This window comes from Magnolia sinica, chromosome 1, assembly GCF_029962835.1.
Source record: "Magnolia sinica isolate HGM2019 chromosome 1, MsV1, whole genome shotgun sequence".
NCBI classification, from domain to species: domain Eukaryota; kingdom Viridiplantae; phylum Streptophyta; class Magnoliopsida; order Magnoliales; family Magnoliaceae; genus Magnolia; species Magnolia sinica.
The window spans coordinates 35,783,985-35,801,534 of record NC_080573.1 but is presented as its reverse complement, the minus strand read 5'-3'; the positions used below and the strand labels follow the sequence as shown (position 1 = coordinate 35,801,534).

Below are 17,550 nucleotides of genomic sequence, written 5' to 3'. Positions count from 1 at the left end.
GCATTAATATCATCATCCTCTTTCAGAAGGTATAATCTGCCCCTCTCCTTTGATTGAGTGGAACTAGAAGTGGTGTTTGATTTTGGGTAAGTGTCTCATGATTGTGTATTTTCAGCAAATCTATCCAAGTAGTCCCACACATCATCGTCATTTTTATTCATGAATTCCCCATTGCACATTGTCTCAACCAATTGGCACATGGAAGATGTCAGTCCATCATAGAAAAAGTATGTAATGCGCCACATTTCAAAACCGTGTTGTGGGCATGAACTAACAAGATCCTTGAATCGCTCCCAACATTAGAAGAATGTTTCATCCTCCTTTTAGGCAAAGTTCATGATTGACTTTTTATGGGTGTTCATTTTATGATGTGGAAAAAAAAATCTTTATAAACTCCCTTATCATGTCATTCCATGCGCCAATGATCTGGGATGTAGTGAATACAACCACGTCTTAGTTTTCTCTTTCAAAGAAAAGGGAAAGAGTTTTAGTCTGACCGTGTCCTCAGACACGTTAGGAAAATATAAAGTGGCTATGACCTCATGAAACTCTTTCAACTGTAAATATGAATTTTTAGATTCAAGTTCATGAAATTTTGGAAGGAGTTGGATCACCCCTAGCTTAATGTCCATATGTCCCATATTTTCTGAAAAAACCATGCAAGAGGTTGTACTCACCCTCGCCTACTGTAAATAATCTCGCAAAGTAGGAGGCAGGAGTGCTTGATGCACCTCATTCTCATCCTGGACTTCCTCAACCCTAGGTTGAGGTTGTCTCCCCGGTTAATCAGCTGGTTTATTTGCAATCATAACCTCAATTAACTCTGAGGATCTCGAGTGGTGTCTAATCCTGTGATGGATAGATAACCCCTCAACCAATCTTCCTTCACTCAAAAGATGTTGAGTGTTATCATGGACCCACTTGGGCATGAAACACTCTCAGCCCTCATTTTCAAATTCTCACCTAAACCTAAAAGAAAGAAGGGAAATATAAATCTAGAAATAGTAAAAGAGAGAGAATTGGAAAGAAGTTACTAAATTGGAAGTTCCTAATTAAAATCCTACAAAACAAAACAAAACAAAACAAGTCAGTTTCTAAAAACAAAAATTTTAAAATTAAAAAGTTCTTAAAAATAAAAATAGAAAGTAAACTATTTTTAAAAACGAAAAAGGAAAGTTTCTAAAAAAAATAGAAAATAGAAAGTTTCTAAAAATTGATTAGGAGAGTTCTAAACCTAGAATTAGAAAGTAAGTTAGTTTCTAAGAAATCCTAATATTAAAAAGTTTCTAAAAACAGAAAATGAACCCTAATCTTAACCTAATTTTAAAACTAGCTAATCTCAAAAAAATGCAACCAACCATTAATCCCCAGCAACGGCGCTAAAAACTTGTTCACAACCCCAAGTGTAGGGCTGCGATGTAGTAATAATCTTGATGAGACCGAGGTCAAATCCACAGGGACTAATCTCGTGTGTTTTCTGAAAGCAACTGGAAGAAGAACTCAAAAAGAATGAAAACCTAAATCTGGAATATTTGAGAGTAATTGTGAGAGATTTAATGAAAAACTTAAGAAATTTAGAGGTGGGAAACTAGGGTTTCCAAGGATCCACTTGTAGAGAACAAGGAGATCTATGCTTGATTCAAGTCACATGATTGGAATCAGAGTCCCATCCTATCTAATTGGGAGATATCTTAGTAAAATCAAATATGAACTTCCTCTGACCTAATCTCAATAGATGAGAGGTGTGAGAACTGGAAGTGATTCCATCACAAAACCATGCTGAAGAGACGATGGCAAACAACAACAATTTACCAATCCCATAACCAAACAGGGAGACTCGTGAAAGCTATGAAGGATTCCATCACCCAACCATGCCCAAGGGATGGTGGAGAAGAACAGGATTTCCTAGATTCACAATCCCAAAACATGAAAAGAACATACTCAAAGCTATCATAGATCCAATGTAATTTGAGTCACAACAAACCATTAAAAGCTGAAAGTATTCCTCATAATTAAACTAAAATCAAAGGGAGTTCAACTTAAACATGAATCCAAGCAATAGAAAATAACTCATCACGCTACAAGCTTCACCTCTTAGCCCTAGCTAAGAGGTTTATCCAACCATAAACATGATAGAATTAGAATCTCTTAAGAAAAGCATAAAAACTACTAAGGGAAGAAAAACTCTTGGCGATGGCTTCTTCATGCTTTTGCTCCACTCCCCAAAGCTTAGATGATGCCTAGGGCCGCCTTAGGGACCCCTATTTATAGTTTTGGGCATTAAACTTTCATACCGAGTTGGAAAATTCTAGAAATTGCTTCAAATTTTCGTACTTTGTGTGCTGACCGCTTAACCCAAGACTGGTCAAGGGTCACCTTCGACTGGTCAAGGATGACCTGATTTTAGTGATTTTAGTTGTTGGAGTTTGAGTTAAGGCAGCTCGACTGGTCAATGATGACCTGATTTTAGTGATTTTAGTTGTTGGAGTTCGAGTCAAGGTAGCTCGACTGGTCGAGCCAGGACTGGTCGAGCAGAGTCTAGGACTGGTCGGGCGTATACAGGACTAGTCGAGCCGGATCCAGGACTAGTAGGGCGTGGTCGAGGATCATGCAAATTCACTTCAAAACTCTGATTTTCTTCATTCTTGACTTGATTTTCTTGGATCTTCAATATGTACATTCTTCATTCTTGGTCTTGGTGATTCTTGAGCATTAAATCCATGCTTTTAACATCCTTTTTAATCTAAGCTCTTAAATTCACCTTGCACCACAAACATGATTAAAATAGAACATTAAGCATTATCATGTTCATAAAACCAAGGAATAACTTGGGTCCAATATTCAATATTTGACCCTCAACAACAGTAATAATCTCCATGAGACCAAGGTTGAATCCACATGGACTAATCTCATGAGTATTCTAAAAACAACTAGAAGTAGAACTAGAAGAAGATGTAAACCTAAATGTGGAAATAAAGGGAGTAATTATGAGAGAATTAATTAGAAACTTAAGAAATTCAAGGGTGGGAACTAGGGTTTCCAAGGATTTACTTGTAAAGATCAGGGAGATCTATGCTTGATTCAATGACACAACTGGAATTAGAGTCCCATCTTATCCAGTTGGAAGATATCTCAATAAAACCAAATCTGAACTTCTTTTGACCTAATTCTCAATGGATGAGAGTTGTGAGAACTGGAAGTGATTCCATCACAAAACCATGCCTAGGAGACAATGGCTCGAAATAAGATATACCAATTTCAAAACCAAATATAAGAGAATCATGAAGATTAGAAGGGATTCCATCATCCAACCATGCCTAGGGGATGATGGTGAACAATAGAATTTCCTAATTTCACAATCTCAATACATGAAAAGAGATACTCAAAGCTATCGTAGATCTACCGTAATTTAAGTCACAATAAACCATTAAAAACTGAAAGTATTTCTAGAATATCAAACTAGAATTAAAGAGAGTTCAACTTAAAACATAAATCAAAGTAATAGAAAACATCCTATCATGCTACAAGCTTCACCACTTAGCCCTATATAAGAAGTTGAGCCAACCATAGTTATGATTGGAACTAAAACCCTAAAGAAAGGATGAAAAATTAAGGAAGAAAGAAGAAAAATGCTTGGCGACGGCTCTCTGCCCTTGTACTTCGCTCCTCTAAACCCATGAATGATTAGATCCTTCTAAGGATGTCCTGAAGACTCCTATTTGTAGCCGTGCAATACCTCCTTTCGCACCTCCTTTTAAAAAAATCTAGAAACTGCCTCAAATTTATGCACTCTACGTAACTTCATGCGATTCATTCGATGACATCGAACAGGCTTCGATGTCATTCAAGGTGTCTTTTATATGTGCTTTTTCTACACATTTATAGCTTCATCCGTGCTTTGCAACCTTCTATATCATCAAACCTACTTCGATGTCATCGAAGAAGCCTTTGATGTCATTGAGAGTTGTTCGAGGAATCGATAATGTGTCCAAAACAGTCAAGAGAGTTATTCTAATTTCTTTAATAAATTCAATGTGATCGAATAGACCTTTGATGTCATCGAGTAGATTTTCAATGTCATCAAGGAGTGCTTCGAGTAATAAAAATGGTGCCAAATATGTCCAGCAAGTTTTACCGAAATTCCACAGAAAATTCTATGTCATCAAACAAAGCTTTAAGTCATCGAACAAGTTCTCAAGTCATCGAAAAACGTCTTTAATTTATCGAGCGACAAACTCAATTTTCCTTCATAAATTCGATGTCTTCGACCTCTGTTCGATGTCATTGAATGTGTCATTGATGTCATCGATCGGTGCTCAATGACATAGTCAATGTGTATTCTATGTCAGGACCATGTCCTAGTAACCATTTCATTTTTTAGGATCCCGCAATCCACCCCGTCAAATTTTAGCAACCCACGACCTGTATATTGCATTTGTGCATGACCCTAAGTTGGATCCTGTAAACTCGAGTCGGCTCAACCCGAGACCTGTGTCATTGCAACCGCATCGTCACCGTAGTTCCAACGCCACATCTTGTACATCAATCCAATGTTTAAATACTGAGATCTGACCCTCGCATTAGTCCAACCGTTGATCATGCATTGTGGGACCCATGGTGTCCATGCACATTACAGTAGGCAATCATGTGGGTGATGTCACCCTAGGTAGTCTAGGATGACATCATCCTATGCCCTTAGCCTCATGCCTTCTTACAACAAATCATGACCCTAGCCATGCTTCTCTTACACCAAATCATTCCCTACCTAGGAGAGAGAGGCTAGCTATCATCATTACCTCTCTCTCTCCATCATCGCTCTCTTTCCTTTTCCTCTTTCATTTCACTCTCCCATTTTAGCAAGTCATTGGACCTCCCAAGCTCCCCAAAATTCCAGCCCTTGTAAGCTTCATTACCCTCTCATCCAACCCTCTAGAATCAATCCCAACCATTGAAACTTCATCCTTGGCCCACTAGGACCCCATTGATAGAAGAAGAAGCTTGAGATTTGAAGGTGGGTACTCCCTGGATCTAGATTTCATAATCTTCCTTAGATCCTTTTCTTTTCCTTTCATGGGGACTTGAAGGACCCACCAGTCCATGGCGGAGATCCTCCATGATCCCCTAGATGTGGCCTTTGGCCCATCTTCTTACATGCATGGGCCATGGTGGGTCCATTCTCCATGGACCCCACCATGATGGGTTTTTCTTTAATTCATGCCTTTAAGGGTCATCTAAACCCCTCATTTGCATGGTGGGGATGGTATCCCCACCTCAGATTTTTGTTATGATATGTTAGGCCCATGCATGCATGGGACCCATATGATTGTATGGTGTAGATCATGTGAGGGCTTCATAGTGGCAGAGGTGTTGGAGCATAAAAAATCATGAAGAAAGATTCAAGGTTGGAAATTGGACATAAAATGAAGAAATGAAAAGAAGTTGAAAAAAGAAGTTGTGCCAGTCGTGCAACAAAACCATAGTTACATGGTTCGCACAACCTGTTACAACGGTTAGGAGGATCGCACAACAGATTCACACTGTTGCGCGATTAGCGCAGACAGTTTGAAGTTAAAGTTCCATTTTTTATCCTTGCACGGATCACACAACTGAGTATAGAATTGCGCAGATCGCGCTACCACATTTCTAGTTGCTCGGGTAGCGCAATCAGGATTCTGACTGATCGAGATGAAGGGTTAGATCTAATGCGAAGTGGGCTCCATGGCACAAAGATCGAAGATTGGCACTAGTGGGGGCCTATAAATACCCCACTTCCCCCTTCATTTGAGAGAGAGTGATTTCGGGAGAGGAGTGGAGCTCTGAAAGAAGACCAAAGGTGAGGAGCAGAAGTGGGAAGCAGTTGCTTGGATCACGCAACTCGAACACCAGGTTGCACTGTTCGCATAACTCAAAAGCTCGGTTACGCTGGTCACATAATACAAGAGCCAAGTTGCGCTAGTCGTATAACTTAAGCATCGGGTTGCACTGACTGTGCAACAGACAATCCGGTTGCGCTGGTCGCGCAACTACGTCACCATGTGGCCAAGGCAAAAAGGGGCCAAAATGCTACCAGAATTGTGGGAAACACTCAAGTTCGATCTTCACTACTTCAGGCCTTCTCCTTTGCACAAAGGACAAACTCAAAAGATAGATTGGTTGATTAAATTCGACATTCCTCCTAAGTCCTAGGAGATGACTGAAGCCACTGTCGAAATGTTGTCGAATTCAAGATTTAGCATATAAGCTTTATTGATCACAATTTGTTTATTTCAAATAATCTGTCTTAGAATCAAGGGATATGGAAGGGATGTAGATAAACTCAGAATCAATAATGCAATGATTGTTCTATGAAGTCTCTTTGTTACGTTTGAATAAAGTACTTTCCCCGAAACATATGCATTTGTTTCTTGTTCGAAACAAAATGGTGACTCTACTGGGGACTTTATTCTTATTTCGATAATAACATTGCGAGTATCATAGGGCTTTCTTGGTATTTTTGGCTTCTCCTGATGCCAAAATGTCGACTCTCAGTGGGAACATCCCCCCCTTCATCTCTAAGATAGATTATTGACTTTTTAAATACTAATCATAAATATACTTTGTAATTGAAGGTTTCTAAATTCAACTACAAACTACGACTAATAGCAACTTCCATGAGAAAAGTGAACTTTTATTTCACTTCGACCGGGTTCATGATGGAATACATGCCAAACCTACCCCGGGAGTGCGCGACTCGGCTTTCTACGAGCAAGAACAGCGTGACTCAAGCCATATCTAGGGTTGTGTCTGCTTCGCCTCAGCTACCAGAAGGAGAAGGCTGGACTGTAGTGATGTCGCATAGGGGAAGAGTATGAAATACAAGGAACCTTTGAATAAATCCGTCTTCGCTGAGAGTTAAAGGGCCTGTAACGCGCAATGCAGCTAAAAGAAATCCTGAACTCACTCCTCCTGTAATTTAACCTGAGCGAGTAGTTTCATAGTTAACATCATGCGACTTTCCGAGTTTGATTGTCCCGAGGGTTAGATGGACGAGAAAACAGAAATGCAAAGCATTGGTGACAGGTTCACCCGTATCTGTGTCACCCCAAACAGGCTCACCAATGACCGTATCGCCTCAATCGATTAATAGAACCAGAAGCATAGAGAAGTCAAATGAGACTCCATCCTCTCCTCTCTTCGAAAGCCCTACCACATCAACATACCCCCACCTCACTCCAACTATGGTTTTGTCAAAAAGTGGAGAAACTGCAGTATGTATGGCCGAGACTGATCAAGAAAATAGGTCGAATATAGAAAATCATATCAATGAGATGGTAGAAGTATAAAGAGCACTAATGGATGAATACAGAAGCCTGAGAGAGGCGCTTGCAACCCTTGTGCATAATGTAGCCCATATAGTAGCTCCACCAATGACGGGTGCAGTAAATGGATAAGAAAGTCATCTGGAAGGCTCTCAGCCACAAGGGGCAGGATCAAGAGGGTCTGTTCCAGCTGCGAGAACTATAACACAAGACGATGTAAGGCAAGTTGTCGAAGAAGTTGTTAGAATAGAAAGAGAGCATGAAAATACTGGTCGTTTCAAGTACTAGACACCGTATTCAAGGGAAGTAGAGGATGTCCCCTTTCTAGCCAACTTCAAGCATCCAGTCTTTCAGAAGTTTAATGGGGAAGGATCGCCAGAAGAGCACTCAATGCACTTCATCATTAGCATGAGGAATTTTTCTATAATACCTCAGTATTGCTTACGGTTATTCGGGACGTCACTGACCCACAAAGCATTCCGATGGTATTCCAGTTTAGCTCCAGGGTATATATGTACGTGGGAGTAGATGCAAGACACCTTTATGTCAAACTTCTTCTCTTCAGAACGTGATGTTAGCCTTATAGAATTGGCTTCTGTACGGTAAAAAGAAAGAGAGCCGGTAGAAAATTTTATAGACAGGTGGAAGACACTGGGAGCGTCGTGCAGGCAGTTGCCGAAAGAAAAGAAACAAGCCAAGATGTGCCTAAACTCTATGGAAACGGGAATCACGTTCGGACTCACCAGCGCCGACTTCAGAACCTTCCGTGACCTAGCCACCAAGGCCCATGCCTTGGAATTAGTGACCCATAAGATGCCCACGTTTCACAATGAAACGGGTAAGAGAACACCCAATAGGATGGCCGTGAATACCGTTGATCGTGACAAAAGAAGTAAAGATACAAGGGACTCAAGGGACAAAAGGCCGAAACATAAAGAATAATGGCAACCGCCAAGAAATAAATGTAGCAGAAAAAGGCCCAGGACGCTTAACTCTCATGAAGGGTTTGCTTTCGATAAAGAAGATGTCATTCCTATAATGAATAAGCTGCTAAAAGCCGGCACAATAGAATTACCAGAACCCAAACATCCTGAAGATGTGACAAGAACTAGGGAAAGGGATTTCTGCCGCTATTATCATTTGGTATGACATCCAACGGAGAATTGCTATACCCTGAAGTGTATAATATAGCGAGTGATAAACAAGGGTGAGATAGTAATCGGTGAAGAAAGAGAAAGGGGTACCATGGCAACGGTGAAGATGCTCACAATCCAAGAACAAGCCTAAGATGCAAAAGAGAAAAAAGACCATAAGGCAACAAAGAAAGTAGCAATGATCACACTGAGATCAGGAAAAAAGATAGTAAGTCCTACAAAGTAGAAGGTAGGGGTCATACGAAAAGAAATCATTAAAAGGCAGAACGATGATGATAAGAATGAAAAGAGGAATGAGATAGCGAACGTGACTTATGATGTAGTAAGTCATTTGAAAGGCATACTGGCTCAACTAAGCATCTACGATGCGCTTAAATTGTCAGAAGAATTTCGACAGAGCTTGGTCTGAGCATTGTCTGACCGTGATGTCAGAGAGACTTTACTACTAGAGATGGAGTGTGTAGAAGACGATAAGCAAGAAAATTGTCTGCCAGTCGTTTCCTTTTTCGATGACGATTTGATCTGCGAGGTAGAGCATAACAGATCGCTAATGATAAAAGGCCATATTCGTGGGAGGAAAGTTAAATGAATTATGATAGATAATGGGTCCGCAGTGAATCTCTAGCCACTCTCGATGTTGAGTAAGTTGGGCTATCACCGTTCAGATCTGCGCCCTAGTGGAATGATGATACAGGGTTTCAACCAAGACGGACAACAAGCACTTGGCAAGATTACAGTGACACTGGAAATAGAAGAATCGACTACTAATGTCGTATGCCATGTTATAAACGCCATGACGATGTATAATCTCCTCCTAAGAAGGCCTTAGATACATCAGTATAGCATTGTACCCTCCACTCTGCATCAGTGCTTCAAATATTGTAAATGCATAATACAATATAAAGTAATGGCCGATGCAAAGCCATATATAAAAGCTGAATCCTTCTTCGCAGACGCTAATTACTATAAAGGGTTCACTAAAGAAGAAAAGAAGAATGATGAAAGCAAAGTCCTAAACGACATTCAAATAAATGTGATAAAGGAAGAAACAGAGAAAACAAGATTATCCAGAACTGCAGAAGTAAAGAAGAGATTCTATTTTGCGTCAAAACATCTAAGACGGCTGGGGCAACTACCGCTAATCCTGTTGTTGCCTAAACAGTTGAAAGTTTTACAGTCCAATTATATAATTTCATTGCCATATGTTGAAAGGAATAAGCCATTTCCCACCGCTCCAAGAAGTTTTCAGGTCAAGGCCAGCACAAAGCATCAGGAACCAATAGAATTTTATGCTGCAGTAGAAGCAAGAGCCGAAGAAGAAGCCAAGAGTAATGTGTACCATGGTAGGCTAATGCTGCAAGATCTTAAAAAATATAGTCCAGCAAGTAAGAGGATCATGAAAAACATGGGTTTTGATTATGAAGAACCTACTGGCCTGAATCATGGGAGAGGGATTCAAATTCCTATTGGGATTAATTAAGAAAAGCGAAGGAGGTTTCAAGGATTGGGACAAAATCATCAGTGCACACAATTACGGTCCCAAGATGATTGAACACCCTGAAATGGCACCGAAGCGGATAGAAGATGGGGGGTAGCCAACAATAGATAGTTTGTAAGAGATAAATCTAGGCATGGAAAAAGAGCCAAGAAACACATTCATCAGCGTCGGTCTTTTTAAATAAAAGTTTGAGGAATATGCTCGACTTCTTAAAGAAAATAAAGACGTCTTCACTAGGACATATGCAGAGATGCCAGGCTTGGAACCTTCTGTAGTAATGCACCAATTAAACATATGCGCAAAGGTGATTCCATCTAGACTTGGTTCCCTTGATATAAGAAGAAGTGAATAAGTTAATAAAGGTTGGGTTTATCAGGGAAGTCAAATATCCTAAGTGGATATCAAACATTGTCCCAATGAAAAAGAAAAATGGACAGGTCAGGGTGTGTGTTGACTTTAGAGATCTAAATGAAGCCTGTCCAAAAGATGATTTTTCCCTCCCGATAACTGAATTACTGATTGATAGTACAACTCAGTATGCTATCATGACCTTCATGGATGGCTATGCAGGGTATAATCAGATTAGAATGACACCTGAAGACGAAGAAGCAACCACATTCAGGATGTCGCTGGGAATTTATTGTTATAAGGTTATGCCATTTGGTCTCAAAAATGTTGGTGTGACATATCAAAGGGTGATGAAGAATATCTTCCAAGACATGATGCACAAGCATGTTGAATGTTATGTTGATGACTTGGTGGTCAGGTCAGGAGATCATCAGGAGCATCGCGAACATTTGGCGTCGGTCTTCTGTTGGCTCAAAAAGAAATAGCTAAAGATAATCCACCTAAATGTGCGTTTGGAGTATCTTCAGGAAAATTTGTTGGTTTTGTTGTCCGGCATAGGGGCAATGAGATTGATCTGGGGAAAGTTCGAGCAATTCAAAATATGTCACCACCGAAAACACTAAAAGAATTGAAAAGTTTACAAGTAAAGTTGGCCTACATTCGCTGTTTCATTTCAAATCTAGCAGGAAGATGTCAGCCATTTTCCCATTTGATGAAAAAGGATACAGAATTTATGTGGGATCAAGCTTGCCAGAACGCGTTAGACTCAATCAATGATTTGCTAAAACAGCCACTGGTACTGACAGCTCCAATAAAAGGAAAGCCGTTAATTCTATATATATCTGCGACTAAAAGTTCTTTAGGAGCTTTGTTAGCTCAGGTAAATGAAGATGGAAAAGAAGCGACTCTTTATTATCTAAGACAAACTCTGATGTGTGCAGAATGCAATTATTCCTCGATCGAGAAAGAGTGTCTAGCATGATATTTGCAGTGCAGAAGCTAAGACATTATTGTCTCTCACACGACATAACTTTGATCTCCAGGGCAAATCCCATAAAGTTTTTGATGACAAGGCTGATGTTGTTTAGAAGATTGGCCAAATGGATGCTGTTGCTTTTAGAATATACTATGATGTATGAGTCGACGAAAGTAGTAAAAGGACAAGCAGCAGCAGACTTCCTTGCAGCGCATCCCGCAGCAGAACGTGAAACCATCAATGATGACTTTCTATATGAATAAGTTATGTTGGCAGAGTCACAAAGCTCATGGCAAATGTATTTTAACGGCACCGCTCGAGCATCTGGAGCGGGGGAAAGAGTGATATTCATTACTCCTCAAGGCGACTTATTACCTTACTCCTTCACATTGGGCGCGACATGCACGAATAATGAGGCTGAGTACAGAGCCCTCATTATTGGGATGGAAATGGCTCAAGAAATGAAGATAAAAATGCTGCATATCTTGGGGATTCTAAGTTGATTATAAATCAATTGACGACCGAATTCAATGTGAGAAAGCCAGAACTTTTGCTGTATTGCCAGAAAGCACAACAGTTGCTACAACAATTCTGTCATGTTGAGATCAAACATGTGCCACGGTCTGAAAATGCAAGGGCAGACACTTTGGCTAGCCTAGTGGCATCCCTGTCTTATTCGAATCAAAGTCCTCTCCAAATAACTATAGAAGATAGAAGATTTTTACCATCTGCAGAGGTCATCGAAGAGATCATCGAAGCACTTCCTGTATCGTGTTTGGAAATAACAACAAGTGATTGGCGCCAACCTTTCATCAGTTATCTCAAATACAACATTCTGCCAGAAGAGCTAGCAAAATAACAGCAAGTGAAGCAACAATCAAGGAGATTCATTATACGCGGCAAAGTATTGTACAAAAGATCTTATAGTGGGATGCTGTTATGTTGCTTAGACGAATGAGAGGCATGTCAAACGTTACGAGAAATGCATTCTGGGGAATGTGGGGCACATCAAGCCAGTCGAAATTTATTCCATAGAATACATCGAATGGGATATTATTGGCCTTCCATTTCAAAGACGCAATAAATTATGTGAAGCGGTGTCATGAATGCCAGATTCAAGGAGATGTTATACAAGTTCCTCCAGAAGACCTGCATCAATCAGTTGCCTCTTGGCCATTTTTAGCTTGGGGACTTGACATCATCTTATAAATCCACCTTCGTCTAAAGGAAAGCAGTATATATTGGTAGCAACGAATTACTTCTCCAAGTGGACAGAAGCAGTTGCTTTACGCAATGTCAGGGAAAGAGATTTGGCCAATTTCATCCAACATGCAATAATATACCGCCATGGTATTTTGAAGAAAATTGTTACAGATAATAGCACTCCCTTCAAGAACAGAGGCATGGAAAAGCTATGTTAGAAATTCAGCATTCATCATTCGTTTTCGATACCTTACTATCCACCGACCAATGGATTAGTAGGGGCGTTTAATAAAATGATAATTAAAATACTGAAGAAGACAGTGACAGGGAATAGATGTGAATAGGAAAAAAGGTTACAAGAAGCATTATGGGCATACAGAACCACTCACTGGACAGTGACAAAAGCAACACCATATTCACTAGTCTATGGTGTAGAAGCGATGATCCCGATCAAAACACAAGTAGCGTCACTCAGAGTAGCAGTACATCAGTCTGTAATAGATGATGAAAATGTAAAAATAAGACTGAAAGAGCTAGATCTGCTTGATGAAAAATGCCTGGCAGCCCAACAATGACTACAATTGTATTAGGCAAGGATATCGACCGCTTTTGACAAATGTATTAAGTATCGCTCTTTCAAAAAAGGAGATATGGTGCTAATGTTGAAAATATCTATAGTGGTCAATCGTTGAACAGGAGGCAAATTTGAGCCTAAATGCGATGGGCCTTATATAATAAAAGAAGTATACTCCAATGGCGTGTACAGAGTTGTAAATCAAGATGGACAGGGTATCAGTATACCGATCAATGCTCGCTTCATCAGAAGATATCGTCCCTGAAGATGCTACTGATTTTGATCAAGAATATTACCAGCATAATGATTATATACCAAAAGGGGGCAAGAATGAACAAGACCATATTTGTGAGCATATCAAGACCATGTATTAACAAGTATCGTGAATAGAAAGTGACCATTGTTATTATCAAGTGAGCTCTGCAAAATCTTGTCAAAGTTGGAATAGTCACCATGCTGATATATTATAAACAATGCAGACGGGTCCTCCTGAAAATATTATTGAAAGTGGTGACATATCAATCTCAATCAGAGAGGTCTATCATTCTCACAGCACATCAACGATGGTCACACCAACTATTATCTTTTAAGGCATTTTAAGGTAGACTAGCCAAGTCTTAAAAAGGGCTCAAGTCCTAAAAGGACCAGCTACGCATAAGACCTATCATTTTCGCCATTCAGGCAGAAATGAGAAGCCAGTAGCCCTAAAAAGCTCGTGAAGGACATCATATGCATACCTATTCGGGCAGCTGACGGAGCCAGTGACTAAAAACTTAAAAGGCCAAAAAGTCTTCGACGGCAAGTCATGCGTGTAAGACCAATGCCCTTTGTATAGCTTTCTGGCTGCATCACGGGAAACGGAGGAAAATGCCCTCCTGTGAATGGGCTCAACCTTGCAGACGAAGGAAAAGCGGGCAGCAATGTGAGCTCTTTGGGCCATGTCCATAGATAGGCCAACCGTGCATAAGACCCCCCCAGATCTTTGGTTTGATTTCAGTACTAACTCGTGAGGAAGGGCTTAAACCTACTCATTGACGGACTGGCGGCCCTAGATTTGGTACCCCAAAGGTCGCCTTGTGAGCTCTGTGAACTCTAGAGAGTTATCGCGGCCAACCCTGTGCGTAATTCCAACCGAGTTCACGACCCTGGTGCTTCACTGGGCCCCTCTGATGGATCACGGTTTGTGAACTCCTAAGAGTTATAGAGCCAACACATAAGACCACTCGACTCCACTACTCAAGAGTCTAAAAAATTGTGTGCTGCACTACTCAAGAGCTTAAACTGTGTGTGACTGACTAAATTGAAATTTAGTACTGCCAACTAAGAACAAGAATCACCTAGGAAATCCCTTACTAACAAATCATAAAAGGATAACACAAAAAATATAATATATCAATAATATAGTAGTGATCAAAACATTGAGTAAAATAAAGTATGAACATCATTATCAAAATATCATGAGAAATTTGTATGACTTGTAATCCTGAAATTTTTTCTAAAATGTCAGAGTTATATATATCATAATTCCTTGGTAACGCCTAGTGCTAGTAAGTATTGTTGCAAATTTTCCTGAAAACTAACTTGAGCAGTTGCGTGTTCCAGTCAGCCAGTTGAAATCATCCTCGCAGGATCCGGAAGGCCAGCTAGTTTCTCTTCCAAGGAGGCAATTAGTTCTTCATTCTTAGTTAATTCAAACCTTTCAGAGTTCACCGAATGAAGGCTACACTCTATCTTTTCTTACACTCTTTCAATGTTTGGATCTTCCTCTAAACTTTGCCTCTCCATCTATGTGATTTCTTACCTCATAATAGAAATACGATTCTGGATAGCTGTCTTATTATCAACAAAAGTCTTCAGTTGCTCTCACAGAGATAATTGTTCTTGATCATGGCGAGACACAATCGGAGCAAGCTGAGAAACTTTCTCTTTGGAATACGCAAGCTGCTTCTTGTATTCCAAGGCTTCAGGTGGGATAGTCACGGTTTCAGCCGATGACAAAGCAACTATCGATTTATGGAACCTTAAAAGAGCATTGTGTATAGAAGAAACGTCAACTTTGGCCATCCTACAGCACTATCTAGGACATCTAAAGCGGCGGTCAAATCGGACCATTGATCAGGATCCTTGAACATTACTACAATCGCCAATATAGAGTTTCTAATCAATGTCAATTTATATGCAGAAACTTTCTCAAAGGATAGCACATTTGATGAAGTTCTAATAGAGCCAGAGCTTGCTATGCCACTTTAAAGTACATTTCCTATGAAGAAATAAGAAATATGAAGTTGTAATAAAATTGCATGTGCAGGCAATATAAAGAATGAAGACGGGAAAAAGATGTACGTTCTGCTGGTGCCGGAACAGTAAGCAGCTGTGTCTCTTTAGCAGGGCCAAGGTTAGGTTCTTCCATCTCAGCAAAGGATGGAACCCTATCTTCAGTACTTGAAGCAACGGTAGTAGAAGTAAGTAGAACAGTTAGCTCCACCAGAAAAGCCATTTCGCGTTCAGTACTTGGAACAACCGTGGTAGGAGTGGGCAGATCAGTTAGCTCCCTTGGGAAAGCAATTCCACATGTCACTACTCGCAGAGGTATTAAAAATCTTGGTGAGGCTCTTGGTGCGGCAGGGGCCAAATTTGGAGGAGAAGAACTATCTATCTTCGTATTTGCAGCATGATCACCTGAAATGGAATGTTTAAGATAAGAAGGAAGGAAAGAACAAAAGTATACAATGGTAGTAAAACTTTCTTACGTGGCGAATAGCCGTATTCCCCATAATCAAGGGGTTCTCCTTCTTCTTCCCTTGTGATAGGCGAAGCTTCAGCAGGTATAGCCTCAGAGGTACGGAGGATATGTCCCTCGTCAGTAGGAGCATTCTCCACAGTTGTGTCATTGTTCTTGCCAACATCAACTTCTCCTTCCTCATAAACATCATCCCGGTCTTCTTCTTTCGTTTCGCTTTCATCAGAAATAGTACGCCCAGATGAAGAAGTTGAGCTTCCATCATTCGAATCTTCTTCGCTTGACTCTTCAACGATAACTTGTTTCCCTTTAGAGGAAAGAGACTGGTGACTCTCTAGTTGAATCTCTGCGGTGGCCAAAACCGGAGAAATAGTAGCAGTAGTCCCTTTCTAGGGAGAAACTTGGGCGCGTCTCAGGATCTTATCATCAGAGAAGAAGTTGGTTGCTGTGGAGGAAGACTAGTCCTCGAAACAGGAGAAGAAGTTGGCCGTTGCTGAGCATGAGTGGAAGAAGAAGGCTGGTCTGGAGGGTTGGTAATATTTTCTGGCTGAGAGACAACCTCTTCTGCAACCCCTTCTCTTTATAGACGATGGAGAGGAATTTGCTCAAATTCACGAGTATCACCATATGTTGTCCAGCCCTCGAGAGTATTATTAGGTTTTACTTCACAAATGGGTTCATTTACAGAGATCGGGATACAGTGATGACCGAATGAGGGGGCATGACTAGTTTCAGCGATGAAATCAACTCCTGTTTCAATGACACGACCCTTGAGTCTAGGAGGTGGAAGCCATATGGGCCTATTCACTGGTAGAATTTTTCTGATCAAATAAGATTGGTGCACCCACCATCTTATATGGTTGTATGACTCCCTTGGAATACGATCGCAGCCTAGAATGATAAAGGAAGAGTTAGCCCAGCCAAATAATTGCTTTTAAATCATTACCCAATTAAATGGGCCCGTACCGTAGCTCCGCATTCTTCTGGTAACCAGCCCGCAATCTTCTAGCACTGCTTGATTGAAGCCAAGCTGACGGGCAAAATGGCTAGGATAATGTGGCTCTCACCAGAATTCGGTCCCTTCTCTCAGCTGAAGGCTACATGATCTTATCGATATAAAAAATCCCCTTTCTTCTGAAGAGAGCGATTCTATGTCCGCTTTCTCCGTATCCACAAGGTAGCGAGGTAAGTCGAAGTGGAAGTAGTTTATCTTGGCATTAGAAGAAATGGCATCTTTTTCCCAGTCATAAGATCTCTTTGCCATAGATCTTTTTGGGAAGAAGTAGAGAGGAACCTGTGAAGGATGAACATAAGCCTTTTCTGGTACTTCAAAAGTCCAGGGGAAGTGAACACTGAGCTAACCAAGAAAATAGTGCCATGGCATGTAAGTCGAAGTAGAACCGACAGTCGAGCTTTTCACATGGCATGCAATCTCTCCAAAGCCTCTGTAGATCGAACAAAGAATGGGAGGAGAGAGAGAAAACTTAACTCCCTCAGCCATGACACCCGTGACGATAAACAGCGATGGGTAGATGGCGTCTGTTGATTTGGAACTTGGGAAGACCACCATGCTTAGCCAGTATGCAATAAATGCCGCGAGTTCCCCATGGATAAAATATTCAGCATGGCCTTTTATACCCTTTTCGAGACGTTCGAGCTCTCGTGAGTGGTTGCCGTTAAACCTAAAAAGATAAGCAAATGAAGCCAAGGTTATATAGATCAAGCTGCAGTAGGAAGAGATTAAAGAAAAGATTCTTAC

The 17,550-nt window shown here is 40.6% G+C and overlaps 1 non-coding gene across 1 annotated transcript; it reads left to right on the top strand.

The window, feature by feature from the left end:
• Positions 1–249: 249 nt before the first annotated feature.
• LOC131223488 (small nucleolar RNA R71) lies at positions 250–358 on the top strand. The gene has a single exon (XR_009160492.1). It is a non-coding gene; the product is annotated as a small nucleolar RNA R71 (small nucleolar RNA).
• The last annotated feature ends 17,192 nt before the right edge of the window (positions 359–17,550 follow it).